Raw genomic sequence first — 16,872 nt, 5'->3', positions numbered from 1 at the left:
CAAACCAGCACTAGGAAACAGACTGAGAAACCAGAGTAAAATTTCCCTTTCAACCCGTTCCCTTGGTGCTAGATGAACGGACGTCTCTCCCCATGCTTATTTCTGAGAGATAATTGTGTGTGAAATCCATCCTTAACTTAGCTTGTTGGGAAAACAAAGTTTCTTTTCAGTTGCAAACTCCACTCCATACATATATATGGGGAGGTACTAGCTCCAACTCGGTTTTACAGTGAAAACTGCAGGAACTTCAAACCTGCACTAGGAAACAGACTGAGAAACCAGAGTAAAAGTTTCACCTGCAACCCGTTCCCTTGATGCTAGATGAACGAACGTCTCTCCACATGCTGAGTTCTGAGAGATAAGTCTGTGTGAAAGCCGTCCTTCACCTAGCTTGTTGGGAACACAAAGTTTCTTTTCAGTTGCAAACTCCAATCCATACATATATATGGGGAGGTACTAGCACCAACTCGGTTTTACAGTGAAAACTGCAGGAACTTCAAACCAGCACTAGGAAACAGACTGAGAAACCAGAGTAAAAGTTTCCCTTTCAACCCGTTCCCTTGGTGCTAGATGAACGGACGTCTCTCCCCATGCTTATTTCTGAGAGATATTTGTGTGTGAAATCCATCCTTAACCTAGATTGTTGGGAAAACAAAGTTTCTTTTCAGTTGCAAACTCCACTCCATACATATATATGGGGAGGTACTAGCTCCAACTCGGTTTTACAGTGAAAACTGCAGGAACTTCAAACCGGCACTAGGAAACAGACTGAGAAACCAGAGTAAAAATTTCACCTGCAACCCGTTCCCTTGATGCAAGATGAACGAACGTCTCTCCACATGCTCAGTTCTGTGAGATAAGTCTGTGTGAAAGCCGTCCTTCACCTAGCTTGTTGGGAACACAAAGTTCCTTTTCAGTTGCAAACTCCACTCCATACATATATATGGGGAGGTACTAGCTCCAACTCGGTTTTACAGTGAAAACTGCAGGAACTTCAAACCGGCACTAGGAAACAGACTGAGAAACCAGAGTAAAAGTTTCTCCTGCAACCCGTTCCCTTCTTACTAGACGAACGAACGTCTCTCCACTTGCTCAGTTCTGAGGGATATGTGTGTGTGGAAGCCGTCCTTCACCTAGCTTGTTGGGAACACAAAGTTATTTTCAGTTGCAAACTACATTCCATACATATATATGGGGAGGTACAAGCTCCAACTCGGTTTTACAGTGAAAACTGCAGGAACTTCAAACCGGCACTAGGAAACAGACTGAGAAACCAGAGTAAAAGTTACTCCTGCAATCCGTTCCCTTGGTGCTAGATGAAAGAACGTCTCTCCACATGCTCAGTTCTGAGATATAAATGTGTGTGAAAGCCGTCCTTCACCTAGCTTGTTGGGAACACAAAGTTTCTTTTCAGTTGCAAACCCCACTCCATACATATATATGGGGAGGTACTAGCTCCTACTCGGTTTTACAGTGAAAACTGCAGGAAATTCAAACCGGCACTAGGAAACAGACTGAGAAACAAGAGTAAAAGTTTCTCCGGCAACCCGTTCCCTTGGTGCTAGATGAACGAACGTCTCTCCAAATGCTAGTTTCTCAGAAATATGTGTGTGTGAAAGCCGTCGTTCGCCTAGCTTTTTGGAAACACAAAGTTTCTTTTCAGTGGTAAACCCCACTCCATACATATATATGGGGATGTACTAGCTCCAACTCGCTTTTACAGTGAAAAATGCAGGAACTTCAAACCGGCACTAGGAAACAGACTGAGAAACCAGAGTAAAAGTTTCCCCTGCAAACGGTTCCCTTGGTGCTTGATGAACGAACGTCTCTCCACATGCTCAATTCGGAGGGATAAGTGTGTGTGAAAGCCGTCCTTCACCTACCTTGTTGGGAACACAAAATTTCTTTTCAGTTGCAAACCCCACTCCATACTTATATATGGGGAGGTAATAGCTCCAACTCGGGTTTACAGTGAAAACTGCAGGAACTTCAAACCGGCACTTGGAAACAGACTGAGAAACCAGAGTAAATTTTCCCCTGAAACCCGTTCCCTTGGTGGTAGATGAACGAACGTCTCTCCGCATGCTCAGTTCTAAGAGGTAAGTGTGAGTGAAAGCCGTCCTTCACATAGCTTGTTGGGAACACAAAGTTTCTTATCAGTTGCAAACCCCACTCCCTACATATATATGGGGATGTAATAGCTCCAACTCGATTTTACAGTGAAAACTGCAGGAAATTCAAACCGGCACTAGGAAACAGACTGAGAAACCAGAGTAATAGTTTCTCCTGCAACCCGTTCCCTTGGTGCTAGATGAACGAACGTCTCTACACATGCTCAGTTCTGAGAGGTAAGTATGTGTGAAAGCCGTCCTTCACCTAGCTTGTTGGGAACACAAAGATTTTTTCATTTGCAAACTCCATTCCATACATATATATGCGGAGGTACTAGCTCCAACTCGGGTTTACAGTGAAATCTGCAGGAACTTCAAACCGACACTAGGAAACAGACTGAGAAACCAGAGTAAAAGATACTCCTGCAACCCGTTCCCTTGGTGCTAGATGAACGAAAGTCTCTCCACATGCTCAGTTCTAAGAGATAAGTGTGTGTGAAAGCCATTCTTCACCTAGCTTGTTGGGAACACAAAGATTCTTTTCAGTTGCAAACTCCACTCCATACATATATACGGGGAGTTACTAGCTCCAACTCGGTTTTACAGTGAAAACTGCAGGAACTTCAAACCGGAACTAGGAAACAGACTGATAAACAAGAGTAAAAGTTTCCCTGCAAGCCGTTCCCTTGGTGCTAGGTGAACGAACGTCTATCCACTTGCTCAGTTCTGAGAGATATGTGTGTGTGAAAGCCATTCTTCACCTAGCTTGTTGGGAACACAAAGTTTATTTTCAGTTGCAAACACCACTCCATACATATATATGGGGAGGTAATAGCTCCAAATCGGGTTTACAGTGAAAACTGCAGGAACTTCAAACCGGCACTAGGAAGCAGACTGAGAAACAAGAGTAAAAGTTTCTCCGGCTACCCGTTCTTTGGTGCTAGATGAACGAACGTCTCTCCACATGCTAGGTTCTCAGAAATATGTGTGTGTGAAAGCCGTCCTTCACCTAGCTTGTTGGGAACACAAAGTTTCTTTTCAGTTGCAAACCACACTCCATACATATATATGTGGAGGTACTAGCTCCAAATCGGTTTTAGAGTGAAAACTGCAGGAACTTCAAACCGGCACTAGGAAAAAGACTGAGAAACCATAGTAAAAGTTTCTCCTGCAACCAGTTCCCTTGGTGCTATATGAACGAAAGTCTCTCCACATGCTCAGTTCTGAGAGATAAGTGTGTGTGAAAGCCATCCTTCACCTACCTTGTTGGGAACACAAAGTTTCTTTTCAGTTGCAAACTCCACTCCATACATATATATGGGGAGGTACTAGATACAACTCGGTTTTACAGTGAAAACTGCAGGAATTTCATACCGGCACTAGGAAACAGACTGATGGACCAGAGTAAAAGTTTCCCTGCAACCCGTTCCCTTGGTGCTAGATGAACGAACGTCTCTCCACATGCTCAGTTCTGAGAGATAAATGTGTGTGAAAGCCGACCTTCAACTACCTTGTTGGGAACACAAAGTTTCTTTTCAGTTGCAAACTCCACTCAATAAATATATATGGGGAGGTACTAGCTCCTACTCGGTTTTACAGTGAAAACTGCAGGAACTTCAAACCGGCACTAGGAAACAGACTGAGAAACCAGAGTAAAAGTTTCTCCTGCAACCCGTTCCCTTGGTGCTAGTTGAACGAACGTCTCTCCACATGCTCAGTTCTGAGAGATAAGTGTGTGTGAAAGCCATCCTTCAACTAGCATGTTGGGAACACAAAGTTTCTTTTCAGTTGCAAACTCCACTCCATACATATATATGGGGAGGTACTAGCTCCAACTCGGTTTTACAGTGAAAACTGCAGGAACTTCAAACCAGCACTAGGAAACAGACTGAGAAACCAGAGTAAAAGTTTACCCTTCAACCCGTTCCCTTGGTGCTAAATGAACGAACGTCTCTCCCCATGCTTATTTCTGAGAGATAAGTGTGTGTGAAATCCATCCTTAACCTAGCTTGTTGGGAACACAAAGTTTCTTTTCAGTTGCAAACTCCACTCCATACATATATATGGGGAGGTACTAGCTCCAACTCGGTTTTACAGTGAAAACTGTAGGAACTTCAAACCGGCACTAGGAAACAGACTGAGAAACCAGAGTAAAAGTTTCACATGCAACCCGTTCCCTTGATGCTAGATGAACGAACGTCTCTCCACATGCTCAGTTCTGAGAGATAAGTCTGTGTGAAAGCCGTCCTTCACCTAGCTTGTTGGGAACACAAAGTTTCTTTCCAGTGCAAACTCCACTCCATACATATATATGGGGAGGTACTAGCTCCAACTCGGTTTTACAGTGAAAACTGCAGGAACTTCAAACCGGCACTAGGAAACAGACTGAGAAACCAGAGTAAAAGTTTCTCCAGCAACCCGTTCCCTTGGTACTAGACGAACGAACGTCTCTCCACTTGCTCAGTTCTGAGAGATATGTGTGTGTGGAAGCCGTCCTTCACCTAGCTTGTTGGGAACACAAAGTTATTTTCAGTTGCAAACTACATTCCATACATATATATGGGGAGGTACAAGCTCCAACTCGGTTTTACAGTGAAAACTGCAGGAACTTCAAACCAGCACTAGGAAACAGACTGATGGACCAGAGTAAAAGTTTCCCTGCAACCCGATCCCTTGGTGCTAGATGAACGAACGTCTCTCCACATGCTCAGTTCTGAGAGATAAATGTGTGTGAAAGCCTACCTTCACCTACCTTGTTGGGAACACAAAGTTTCTTTTCAGTTGCAAACTCCACTCCATACATATATATGGGGAGGTACTAGCTCCTACTCGGTTTTACAGTGAAAACTGCAGGAACTTCAAATCGGCACTAGGAAACAGACTGAGAAACCAGAGTAAAGTTTCTACTGCAACCCGTTCCCTTGGTGCTAGTTGAACGAACGTCTCTCCACATGCTCAGTTCTGAGAGATAAGTGTGTGTGAAAGCCATCCTTCAACTAGCATGTTGGGAACACAAAGATTCTTTTCAGTTGCAAACTCCACTCCATACATATATATGGGGAGGTACTAGCTCCAACTCGGTTTTACAGTGAAAACTGCAGGAACTTCAAACCAGCACTAGGAAACAGACTGAGAAACCAGAGTAAAAGTTTCCCTTTCAACCCGTTCCCTTGGTGCTAGATGAACCGTCGTCTCTCCCCATGCTTATTTTTGAGAGATAATTGTGTGTGAAATCCATCCTTAACCTAGCTTGTTGGGAAAACAAAGTTTCTTTTCAGTTGCAAACTCCACTCCATACATATATATGGGGAGGTACTAGCTCCAACTCGGTTTTACAGTGAAAACTGCAGGAACTTCAAACCTGCACTAGGAAACAGACTGAGAAACCAGAGTAAAAGTTTCACCTGCAACCCGTTCCCTTGATGCTAGATGAATGAACGTCTCTCCACATGCTCAGTTCTGAGAGATAAGTCTGTGTGAAAGCCGTCCTTCACCTAGCTTGTTGGGAACACAAATTTTCTTTCCAGTTGCAAAGTCCAATCCATACATATATATGGGGAGGTACTAGCTCCAACTCGGTTTTACAGTGAAAACTGCAGGAACTTCAAACCAGCACTAGGAAACAGACTGAGAAACCAGAGTAAAAGTTTCCCTTTCAACCCGTTCCCTTGGTGCTAGATGAACGGACGTCTCTCCCCATGCTTATTTCTGAGAGATAATTGTGTGTGAAATCCATCCTTAACCTAGCTTGTTGGGAAAACAAAGTTTCTCCTCAGTTACAAACTCCACTCCATACATATATATGGGGAGGTACTAGCTCCAACTCGGTTTTACAGTGAAAACTGCAGGAACTTCAAACCGGCAGTAGGAAACAGACTGAGAAACCAGAGTAAAAGTTTCACCTGCAACCCGTTCCCTTGATGCTAGATGAACGAACGTCTCTCCACATGCTCAGTTCTGAGAGATAAGTCTGTGTGAAAGCCGTCCTTCACCTAGCTTGTTGGGAACACAAAGTTTCTTTCCAGTTGCAAACTCCACTCCATACATATATATGGGGAGGTACTAGCTCCAACTCGGTTTTACAGTGAAAACTGCAGGAACTTCAAACCGGCACTAGGAAACAGACTGAGAAACCAGAGTAAAAGTTTCTCCAGCAACCCGTTCCCTTGGTACTAGACGAAGGAACGTCTCTCCACTTGCTCAGTTCTGAGGGATATGTGTGTGTGGAAGCCGTCCTTCACCTAGCTTGTTGGGAACACAAAGTTATTTTCAGTTGCAAACTACATTACATACATATATATGGGGAGGTACAAGCTCCAATTCGGTTTTACAGTGAAAACTGCAGGAACTTCAAACCGGCACTAGGAAACATACTGAGAAACCAGATTAAAAGTTACTCCTGCAATCCGTTCCCTTGGTGCTAGATGAACGAACGTCTCTCCACATGCTCAGTTCTGAGAGATAAATGTGTGTGAAAGCCGTCCTTCACATAGCTTGTTGGGAACACAAAGTTTCTTTTCAGTTGCAAACCCCACTCCATACATATATATGGGGAGGTACTAGCTCCTACTCGGTTTTACAGTGAAAACTGCAGGAAATTCAAACCGGCACTAGGAAACAGACTGAGAAACCAGAGTAAAAGTTTCTCCTGCAACCCGTTCCATTGGTGCTAGTTGAACGAACGTCTCTCCACATGCTCAGTTCTAAGAGATAAGTGTGTGTAAAAGCCGTCCTTCACCTAGCTTGTTAGCAACACAAAGTTTCTTTTCAGTGGCAAACTCCAATCCATATACATATATGGGTAGGTACTAGCTCCAACTCGATTTTACAGTGAAAACTGCAGGAACTTCAACCGGCACTAGGAAACAGACTGAGAAATCAGAGAACAGTTTCTCCTGCAACCCGTTCACCTGGTGATAGATGAACGAACGTCTCTCCACATGCTCAGTTCTGAGAGATAAGTGTGTGTGAAAGCCATTCTTCACCTACCTTGTTGGGAACACAAAGTTTCTTTCCAGTTGCAAACTCCACTCCATACATATATATGGGGAGGTACTAGCTACAACTCGGTTTTACAGTGAAAACTGCAGGAATTTCATACTGGCACTAGGAAACAGACTGATGGACCAGAGTAAAAGTTTCTCCTGCAACCCGTTCCATTGGTGCTAGTTGAACGAACGTCTCTCCACATGCTCAGTTCTAAGAGATAAGTGTGTGTAAAAGCCTTCCTTCACCTAGCTTATTAGCAACACAAAGATTCTTTTCAGTGGCAAACTCCAATCCATATACATATATGGGTAGGTGCTAGCTCCAACTCGGTTTTACAGTGAAAACTGCAGGAACTTCAAACCGGCACTAGGAAACAGACTGAGAAATCAGAGAACTGTTTCTCCTGCAACCCGTTCACGTGGTGATAGATGAACGAACGTCTCTCCACATTCTCAGTTCTGAGAGATAAGTGTGTGTGAAAGCCGTCCTTCACCTAGCTAGTTGGGAACACAAAGATTTTTTCAGTTGCAAACCCCACTCCATACATATATATGGGGAGGTACTAGCTCCAACTCTGTCTTACAGTGAAAACTGCAGGGACTTCAAACCGGCACTAGGAAACAGACTGAGAAAGCAGAGTAAAAGTTTCTCCTGCAAACCGTTCCTTTGGTGCTAGATGAACGAACGTCTCTCCACATGCTCTGTTCTGAGAGATATGTGTGTGTGTGAAAGCCGTCCTTCAACTACCTTGTTGGGAACACAAAATTTCTTTTCAGTTGCAAATTCCACTCCATACATATAAATGGGGTGCAACTAGCTCCAACTCGGTTGTACAGTGAAAACTGCAGGAACTTCAAACCGGCACTAGGAAACAGACTGATGGACCAGAGTAAAAGTTTCCCTGCAACCCGTTCCCTTGGTGCTAGATGAACGAACGTCTCTCCACATGCTCAGTTCTGAGAGATAACTGTGTGTGAAAGCCGACCTTCAACTACCTTGTTGGGAACACAAAGTTTCTTTTCAGTTGCAAACTCCACTCCATACATATATATGGGGAGGTACTAACTCCAACTCTGTTTTACAGTGAAAACTGCAGGAACTTCAAACCGGCACTAGGAAACAGACTGAGAAACCAGAGTAAAAGTTTCTACTGCAACCCGTTCCCTTGGTGCTAGTTGAACGAACGTCTCTCCACATGCTAAGTTCTGAGAGATAAGTGTGTGTGAAAGCCATCCTTCACCTATCATGTTGGGAACACAAAGTTTCTTTTCAGTTGCAAACTCCACTCCATACATATATATGGGGAGGTACTAGCTCCAAATCGGTTTTACAGTGAAAACTGCAGGAACTTCAAACCGGCACTAGGAAACAGACTGAGAAACCACAGTAAAAGTTTCACCTGCAACCCGTTCCCATGAAGCTAGATGAACGAACGTCTCTCCACATGCTCAGTTCTGAGAGATAAGTCTGTGTGAAAGCCGTCCTTCACCTAGCTTGTTGGGAACACAAAGTTTCTTTCCAGTTGCAAACTCCACTCCATACATATATATGGGGAGGTACTAACTCCAACTCGGTTTTACAGTGAAAACTGCAGGAACTTCAAACCGGCACTAGGAAACAGACTGAGAAACCAGAGTAAAAGTTTCTCCAGCAACCCGTTCCCTTGGTACTAGACGAACGAACGTCTCTCAACTTGCTCAGTTCTGAGAGATATGTGTGTGTGGAAGCCGTCCTTCACCTAGCTTGTTGGGAACACAAAGTTATTTTCAGTTGCAAACTACATTCCATACATATATATGGGGAGGTACAAGCTCCAACTCGGTTTTACAGTGAAAACTGCAGGAACTTCAAACCGGCACTAGGAAACAGACTGAGACACCAGAGTAAAAGTTACTCCTGCAATCCGTTCCCTTGGTGCTAGATGAACGAACGTCTCTCCACATGCTCAGTTCTGAGAGATAAATGTGTGTGAAAGCCGTCCTTCACCTAGTTTGTTGGGAACACAAAGTTTCTTTTCAGTGGCAAACTCCAATCCATATACATATATGGGTAGGTACTAGCTCCAACTCGGTTTTACAGTGAAAACTGCAGGAACTTCAAACCGGCACTAGGAAACAGACTGAGAAATCAGAGAACAGTTTTTCCTGCAACCCGTTAACCTGGTGATAGATGAACGAACGTCTCTCCACATGCTCAGTTCTGAGAGATAAGTGTGTGTGAAAGCCGTCCTTCACCTAGCTAGTTGGGAACACAAAGTTTTTTTCAGTTGCAAACTCAACTCCATACATATATATGGGGAGGTACTAGCTCCAACTCTGTCTTATAGTGAAAACTGCAGGAACTTCAAACCGGCACTAGGAAACTGACTGAGAAACCAGAGTAAAAGATTCTCCTGCAACCCGTTCCCTTGGTTCTAGATGAACGAACGTCTCTCCACATGCTCAGTTCTGAGAGATAAGTGTGTGTGAAAGCCGTCCTTCAACTACCTTGTTGGGAACACAAAGATTCTTTTCAGTTGCAAACACCACTCCATACATATATATGGGGTGGTACTAGCTCCAACTCGGTTTTACAGTGAAAACTGCAGGAACTTCAAACCGGCACTAGGAAACAGACTGAGAAACCAGAGAATAAGTTTCCACTGCAAACGGTTCCCTTGGTGCTAGATGAACGAACGTCTCTCCACATGCTCAGTTCGGAGGGATAAGTGTGTGTGAAAGCCGTCCTTCACCTACCTTGTTGGGAACACAAAGTTTCTTTTCAGTAGCAAACTCCAATCCATACATATATATAGGGAAGTACTAGCACCAACTAGGTTTTACAGTGAAAATTGCAGGAACTTCAAACCGGCACTTGGAAACAGACTGAGAAACCAGAGTAAAAGTTCCTCCTGCAACCCGTTCCCTTGGTGCTAGATGAACGAACGTCTCTCCACATGCTCAGTTCTGAGAGATAAGTGTGCTTTGAAGCCATCCTTCACCTAGATTGTTGGTAACACAAAGTTTCTTTTCAGTTGCAAACCCCACTCCATACATATATATGGGGAGGTACTAGCTCCGACTCGGTTTTGCTGTGAATACTGCAGGAAATTCAAACCGGCACTAGGAAACAGACTGAAATACCAGAGTAAAATTTTCCAATGCAACCCGTTCCCTTGGTGCTAGATGAACGAACGTCTCTCCACATGTTCAGTTCTGAGAGATAAGTGTGTGTGAAAGCCGTACTACACCTCGCTTGTTGGGAACACAAAGTTTCTTTTCAGTCGCAAACCCCACTCCATACATATATATGGGGAGGTACTAGTTCCAACTCGGTTTTACAGTGAAAACTGCAGGAACTTCAAACCGGCACTAGGAAACAGACTGAGAAACCAGAGTAAAATTTCCCCTGCATACCGTTCCCTTGGTGCTAGATGAACGAATGTCTCTCCGCATGCTCAGTTCTAAGAGATAAGTGTGAGTGAAAGCCGACCTTCACATAGCTTGTTAGGAACACATAGATTCTTTTCATTTGCAAACTCCACTCCATACATATATATAGGGAGGTACTAGCTCCAACTCTGTTTTACAGTGAAAACTGCAGGAACCTCAAACCGGCACTAGGAAACAGACTGAGAAACCAGAGTAAATGTTTCTCCTGCAACCCGTTCCCTTGATGCTAGATGAACGAACGTCTCTCCACATGCTCTGTTCTGAGATTTAAGTGTGTGTGAAAGCCGTCCTTCACCTACCTTGTTGGGAACACAAAGATTCTTTTCAGTTGCAAACCCCACTCCATACATATATATGGGGAGGTAGTAGCTCGAACTCGGTTTTACAGTGAAAACTGCAGGAACTTCAAACCGGCACTAGGAAACAGACTGAGAAACCACAGTAAAAGTTGCTCCTGCAAACCGTTCCCTTGGTGCTAGAAGAACGAACGTCCCTCCACATGCTCAGTTCTGAGAGATAAGTGTGTGTGAAAGCCGTCCTTCACCTAGCTTGTTGGGAACAAAAAGTTTCTTTTCAGTTGCAAACTCCACTCCATACATAAATATGGGGAGGTACTAGCTCCAACTCGGTTTTACAGTGAAAACTGCAGGAACTTCAAACCGGCACTAGGAAACAGACTGAGAAACCAGAGTAAAATTTCTCCTGCAACCCGTTCCTTTGGTGCTAGACGAACGAACGTCTCTCCACATGCTCAGGTCTGAGAGATAAGTGTGTGTGAAAGCCGTCCTTCACCTAGCTTGTTGGGAACACAAAGTTTCTTTCCAGTTGCAAACTCCACTCCATACATATATATGGGGAGGTACTAGCTCCAACTCGGTTTTACAGTGAAAACTGCAGGAAATTCAAACCGGCACTAGGAAACAGACTGAGAAACCAGAGTAATAGTTTTTCCTGCAACCGTTCCCTTGGTGCTAGATGAACGAACGTCTCTCCACATGCTCAGTTCTAAGAGATAAGTGTGTGTGAAAGCCATTCTTCATCTAGCTTGTTGGGAACATAAAGATTCTTTTCAGTTGCAAACTCCACTCCATACATATATATGGGGAGTTACTAGCTAAAACTCGGTTTTACAGTGAAAAATGCAGGAACTTCTATCCGGAACTAGGAAACAGACTCAGAAACCAGAGTAAAAGTTTCTCCTGCAAGCCGTTCCCTTGGTGCTAGGTGAACGAACGTCTATCCACTTGCTCAGTTCTGAGAGATATGTTTGTGTGGAAGCCGTCCTTCACCTAGCTTGTAGGGAACACAAAGTTTCTTTTCAGTTGCAAACCCCACTCCATACATATATATGGGGAGGTAATAGCTCCACCTCGTGTTTACAGTGAAAACTGCAGGAACTTCAAACCGGCACTAGGAAACAGACTGAGAAACAAGAGTAAAAGTTTCTCCGGCTACCCGTTCCTTTGGTGCTAGATGAACGAACGTATCTCCACATGCTAGGTTCTCAGAAATATGTGTGTGTGAAAGCCGTCCTTCGCCTAGCTTGTTGGGAACACAAAGTTTCTTTTCAGTTGCAAACCCCACTCCATACATATATATGGGGAGGTACTAGCTCCAACTCGGTTTTACAGTGAAAACTGCAGGAACTTCAAACCGGCACTAGGAAAAAGAATGAGAATCCAGAGTAAAAGTTTCTCCTGCAACCCGTTCCCTTGGTGCTATATGAACGAAAGTCTCTCCACATGCTCAGTTCTGAGAGATAAGTGTGTGTGAAAGCCATCCTTCACCTACCTTGTTGGGAACACAAAGTTTCTTTTCAGTTGCAAACTCCACTCCATACATATATATGGGGAGGTACTAGCTACAACTCGGTTTTACAGTGAAAACTGCAGGAATTTCATACCGGCACTGGGAAACAGACTGATGGACCAGAGTAAAAGTTTCCCTGCAACCCGTTCCCTTGGTGCTAGATGAACGAACGTCTCTCCCCATGCTTATTTCTGAGAGATAAGTGTGTGTGAAATCCATCCTTAACCTAGCTTGTTGGGAACACGAAGTTTCTTTTCAGTTGCAAACTCCACTCCATACATATATATGGGGAGGTACTAGCTCCAACTCGGTTTTACAGTGAAAACTGCAGGAACTTCAAACCGGCACTAGGAAACAGACTGAGAAACCAGAGTAAAAGTTTCACATGCAACCCGTTCCCTTGATGCTAGGTGAACGAACGTCTCTCCACATGCTCAGTTCTGAGAGATAAGACTGTGTGGAAGCCGTCCTTCACCTAGCTTGTTGGGAACACAAAGTTATTTTCAGTTGCAAACTACATTCCATACATATATATGGGGAGGTACAAGCTCCAACTCGGTTTTACAGTGAAAACTTCAGGAACTTCAAACCGGCACTAGGAAACATACTGAGAAACCAGAGTAAAAGTTACTCCTGCAACCCGTTCCCTTGGTGCTAGATGAACGAAAATCTCTCCACATGCTCAGTTCTGAGAGATAAATGTGTGTGTGAAAGCCGTCCTTCACCTAGCTTGTTGGGAACACAAAGTTTCTTTTCTGTTGCAAACTCCAATCCATACATATATATGGGGAGGTACTAGCTCCTACTCGGTTTTACAGTGAAAACTGCAGGAAATTCAAACCGGCACTAGGAAACAGACTGAGAAACCAGAGTAAAATTTTTTCTGCAACCCGTTCCATTGGTGCTAGTTGAACGAACGTCTCTCCACATGCTCAGTTCTAAGAGATAAGTGTGTGTAAAAGCCGTCCTTCACATAGCTTGTTAGCAACACAAAGTTTCTTTTCAGTGGCAAACTCCAATCCATATACATATATGGGTAGGTACTAGCTCCAACTCGGTTTTACAGTGAAAACTGCAGGAACTTCAAACCGGCACTAGGAAACAGACTGAGAAACCAGAGTAAAAGTTACTCCTGCAACCCGTTCCCTTGGTGCTAGATGAACGAAAATCTCTCCACATGCTCAGTTCCGAGAGATAAATGTGTGTGAAAGCCGTCCTTCACCTAGCTTGTTGGGAACACAAAGTTTCTTTTCAGTTGCAAACTCCACTCCATAAATATATATGGGGAGGTACTAGCTCCTACTCGGTTTTACAGTGAAAACTGCAGGAAATTCAAACCGGTACTAGGAAACAGACTGAGAAACCAGAGTAAAAGTTTCTCCTGCAACCCGTTCCCTTGGTGCTAAATGAACGAACGTCTCTCCCCATGCTTATTTCTGAGAGATAAGTGTGTGTGAAATCCATCCTTAACCTAGCTTGTTGGGAACACAAAGTTTCTTTTCAGTTGCAAACTCCATTCCATACATATATATGGGGAGGTACTAGCTCCAACTCGGTTTTACAGTGAAAACTGCAGGAACTTCAAACCGGCACTAGGAAACAGACTGAGAAACCAGAGTAAAAGTTTCACCTGCAAACCGTTCCCTTGATGCTAGATGAACGAACGTCTCTCCACATGCTCAGTTCTGAGAGATAAGTCTGTGTGAAAGCCGTCCTTCACCCAGCTTGTTGGGAACACAAAGTTTCTTTCCAGTTGCAAACTCCACTCCATACATATATATGGGGAGGTACTAGCTCCAAATCGGTTTTACAGTGAAAACTGCAGGAACTTCAAACAGGCACTAGGAAACAGACTGAGAAACCAGAGTAAAAGTTTCTCCAGCAACCCGTTCCGTTGTTACTAGACGAACGAACGTCTCTCCACTTGCTCAGTTCTGAGAGATATGTGTGTGTGGAAGCCGTCCTTCACCTAGCTTGTTGGGAACACAAAGTTATTTTCAGTTGCAAACTACATTCCATACATATACATGGGGAGGTACAAGCTCCAACTCGGTTTTACAGTGAAAACTGCAGGAACTTCAAACCGGCACTAGGAAACAGACTGAGAAACCAGAGTAAAAGTTACTCCTGCAACCCGTTCCCTTGGTGCTAGATGAACGAAAATCTCTCCACATGCTCAGTTCCGAGAGATAAATGTGTGTGAAAGCCGTCCTTCACCTAGCTTGTTGGGAACACAAAGTTTCTTTTCAGTTGCAAACTCCACTCCATACATATATATGGGGAGGTACTAGCTCCTACTCGGTTTTACAGTGAAAACTGCAGGAAATTCAAACCGGTACTAGGAAACAGACTGAGAAACCAGAGTAAAAGTTTCTCCTGCAACCCGTTCCATTGGTGCTAGATGAACGAACGTCTCTCCCCATGCTTATTTCTGAGAGATAATTGTGTGTGAAATTTATCCTTAACCTAGCTTGTTGGGAACACAAAGTTTCTTTTCAGTTGCAAACTCCACTCCATACATATATATGGGGAGGTACTAGCTCCTACTCGGTTTTACAGTGAAAACTGCAGGAAATTCAAACCGGTACTAGGAAACAGACTGAGAAACCAGAGTAAAAGTTTCTCCTGCAACCCGTTCCATTGGTGCTAGATGAACGAACGTCTCTCCCCATGCTTATTTCTGAGAGATAATTGTGTGTGAAATCCATCCTTAACCTAGCTTGTTGGGAACACAAAGTTTCTTTTCAGTTGCAAACTCCACTCCATACATATATATGGGGAGGTACTAGCTCCAACTCGGTTTTACAGTGAAAACTGCAGGAACTTCAAACCGGCACTAGGAAACAGTCTGAGAAACCAGAGTAAAAGTTTCACCTGCAACCCGTTCCCATGATGCTAGATGAACGAAAGTCTCTCCACATGCTCAGTTCTGAGAGATAAGTCTGTGTGAAAGCCGTCCTTCACCAAGCTTGTTGGGAACACAAAGTTTCTTTCCAGTTGCAAATTACACTCCATACATATATATGGGGAGGTACTAACTCCAACTCGGTTTTACAGTGAAAACTGCAGGAACTTCAAACCGGCACTAGGAAACAGACTGAGAAACCAGAGTAAAAGTTTCTCCAGCAACCCGTTCCCTTGGTACTAGACGAACGAACGTCTCTCCACTTGCTCAGTTCTGAGAGATATGTGTGTGTGGAAGCCGTCCTTCACCTAGCTTGTTGGGAACACAAAGTTATTTTCAGTTGCAAACTACATTCCATACATATATATGGGGAGGTACAAGCTCCAACTCGGTTTTACAGTGAAATCTGCAGGAACTTCAAACCGGCACTAGGAAACAAACTGAGAAAACAGAGTAAAAATTACTCCTGCAATCCGTTCCCTTGGTGCTAGATAAACGAACGTCTCTCCACATGCTCAGTTCTGAGAGATAAATGTGTGTGAAAGCCGTCCTTCACCTAGCTTGTTGGGAACACAAAGTTTCTTTTAAGTTGCAAACTCCACTCCATACATATATATGGGTAGGTACTAGCTCCTACTCGGTTTTATAGTGAAAACTGCAGGAACTTCAAACCGGCACTAGGAAACAGACTGAGAAATCAGAGAACAGTTTCTCCTGCAACCCGTTCACCTGGTGATAGATGAACGAACGTCTCTCCACATGCTCAGTTCTGAGAGATAAGTGTGTGTGAAAGCCGTCCTTCACCTAGCTAGTTGGGAACACAAAGTTTTTTTCAGTTGCAAACCCCACTCCATACATATATATGGGGAGGTACTAGCTCCAACTCTGTCTTACAGTGAAAACTGCAGGAAGTTCAAACCGGCACTAGGAAAAAGACTGAGAAACCAGAGTAAAAGTTTCTCCTGCAACCCTTTCCCTTGGTGCTATATGAACAAAAGTCTCTCCACATGCTCAGTTCTGAGAGATAAGTGTGTGTGAAAGCCGTCCTTCACCTAGCTTGTTGGGAACACAAAGTTTCTTTTCAGTTGCAAACCCCACTCCATACATATATATGGGGAGGTAATAGCTCCAACTCGGGTTTACAGTGAAAACTGCAGGAACTTCAAACCAGCACTAGGAAACAGACTGAGAAACCAGAGTAAAAGTTTCCCCTTCAACCCGTTCCCTTGGTGCTAAATGAACGAACGTCTCTCCCCATGCTTATTTCTGAGAGATAAGTGTGTGTGAAATCCATCCTTAACCTAGCTTGTTGGGAACACAAAGTTTCTTTTCAGTTGCAAACTCCATTCCATACATATATATGGGGAGGTACTAGCTCCAACTCGGTTTTACAGTGAAAACTGCAGGAACTTCAAACCGGCACTAGGAAACAGACTGAGAAACCAGAGTAAAAGTTTCACCTGCAAACCGTTCCCTTGATGCTAGATGAACGAACGTCTCTCCACATGCTCAGTTCTGAGAGATAAGTCTGTGTGAAAGCCGTCCTTCACCCAGCTTGTTGGGAAAACAAAGTTTCTTTCCAGTTGCAAACTCCACTCCATACATATATATGGGGAGGTACTAGCTC

This window comes from Camelus bactrianus, chromosome 23 (assembly GCF_048773025.1).
Source record: "Camelus bactrianus isolate YW-2024 breed Bactrian camel chromosome 23, ASM4877302v1, whole genome shotgun sequence".
Lineage (NCBI taxonomy): Eukaryota > Metazoa > Chordata > Mammalia > Artiodactyla > Camelidae > Camelus > Camelus bactrianus.
The sequence above is the reverse complement of the archived record's forward strand: the minus strand, read 5'-3'. Positions refer to the sequence as shown.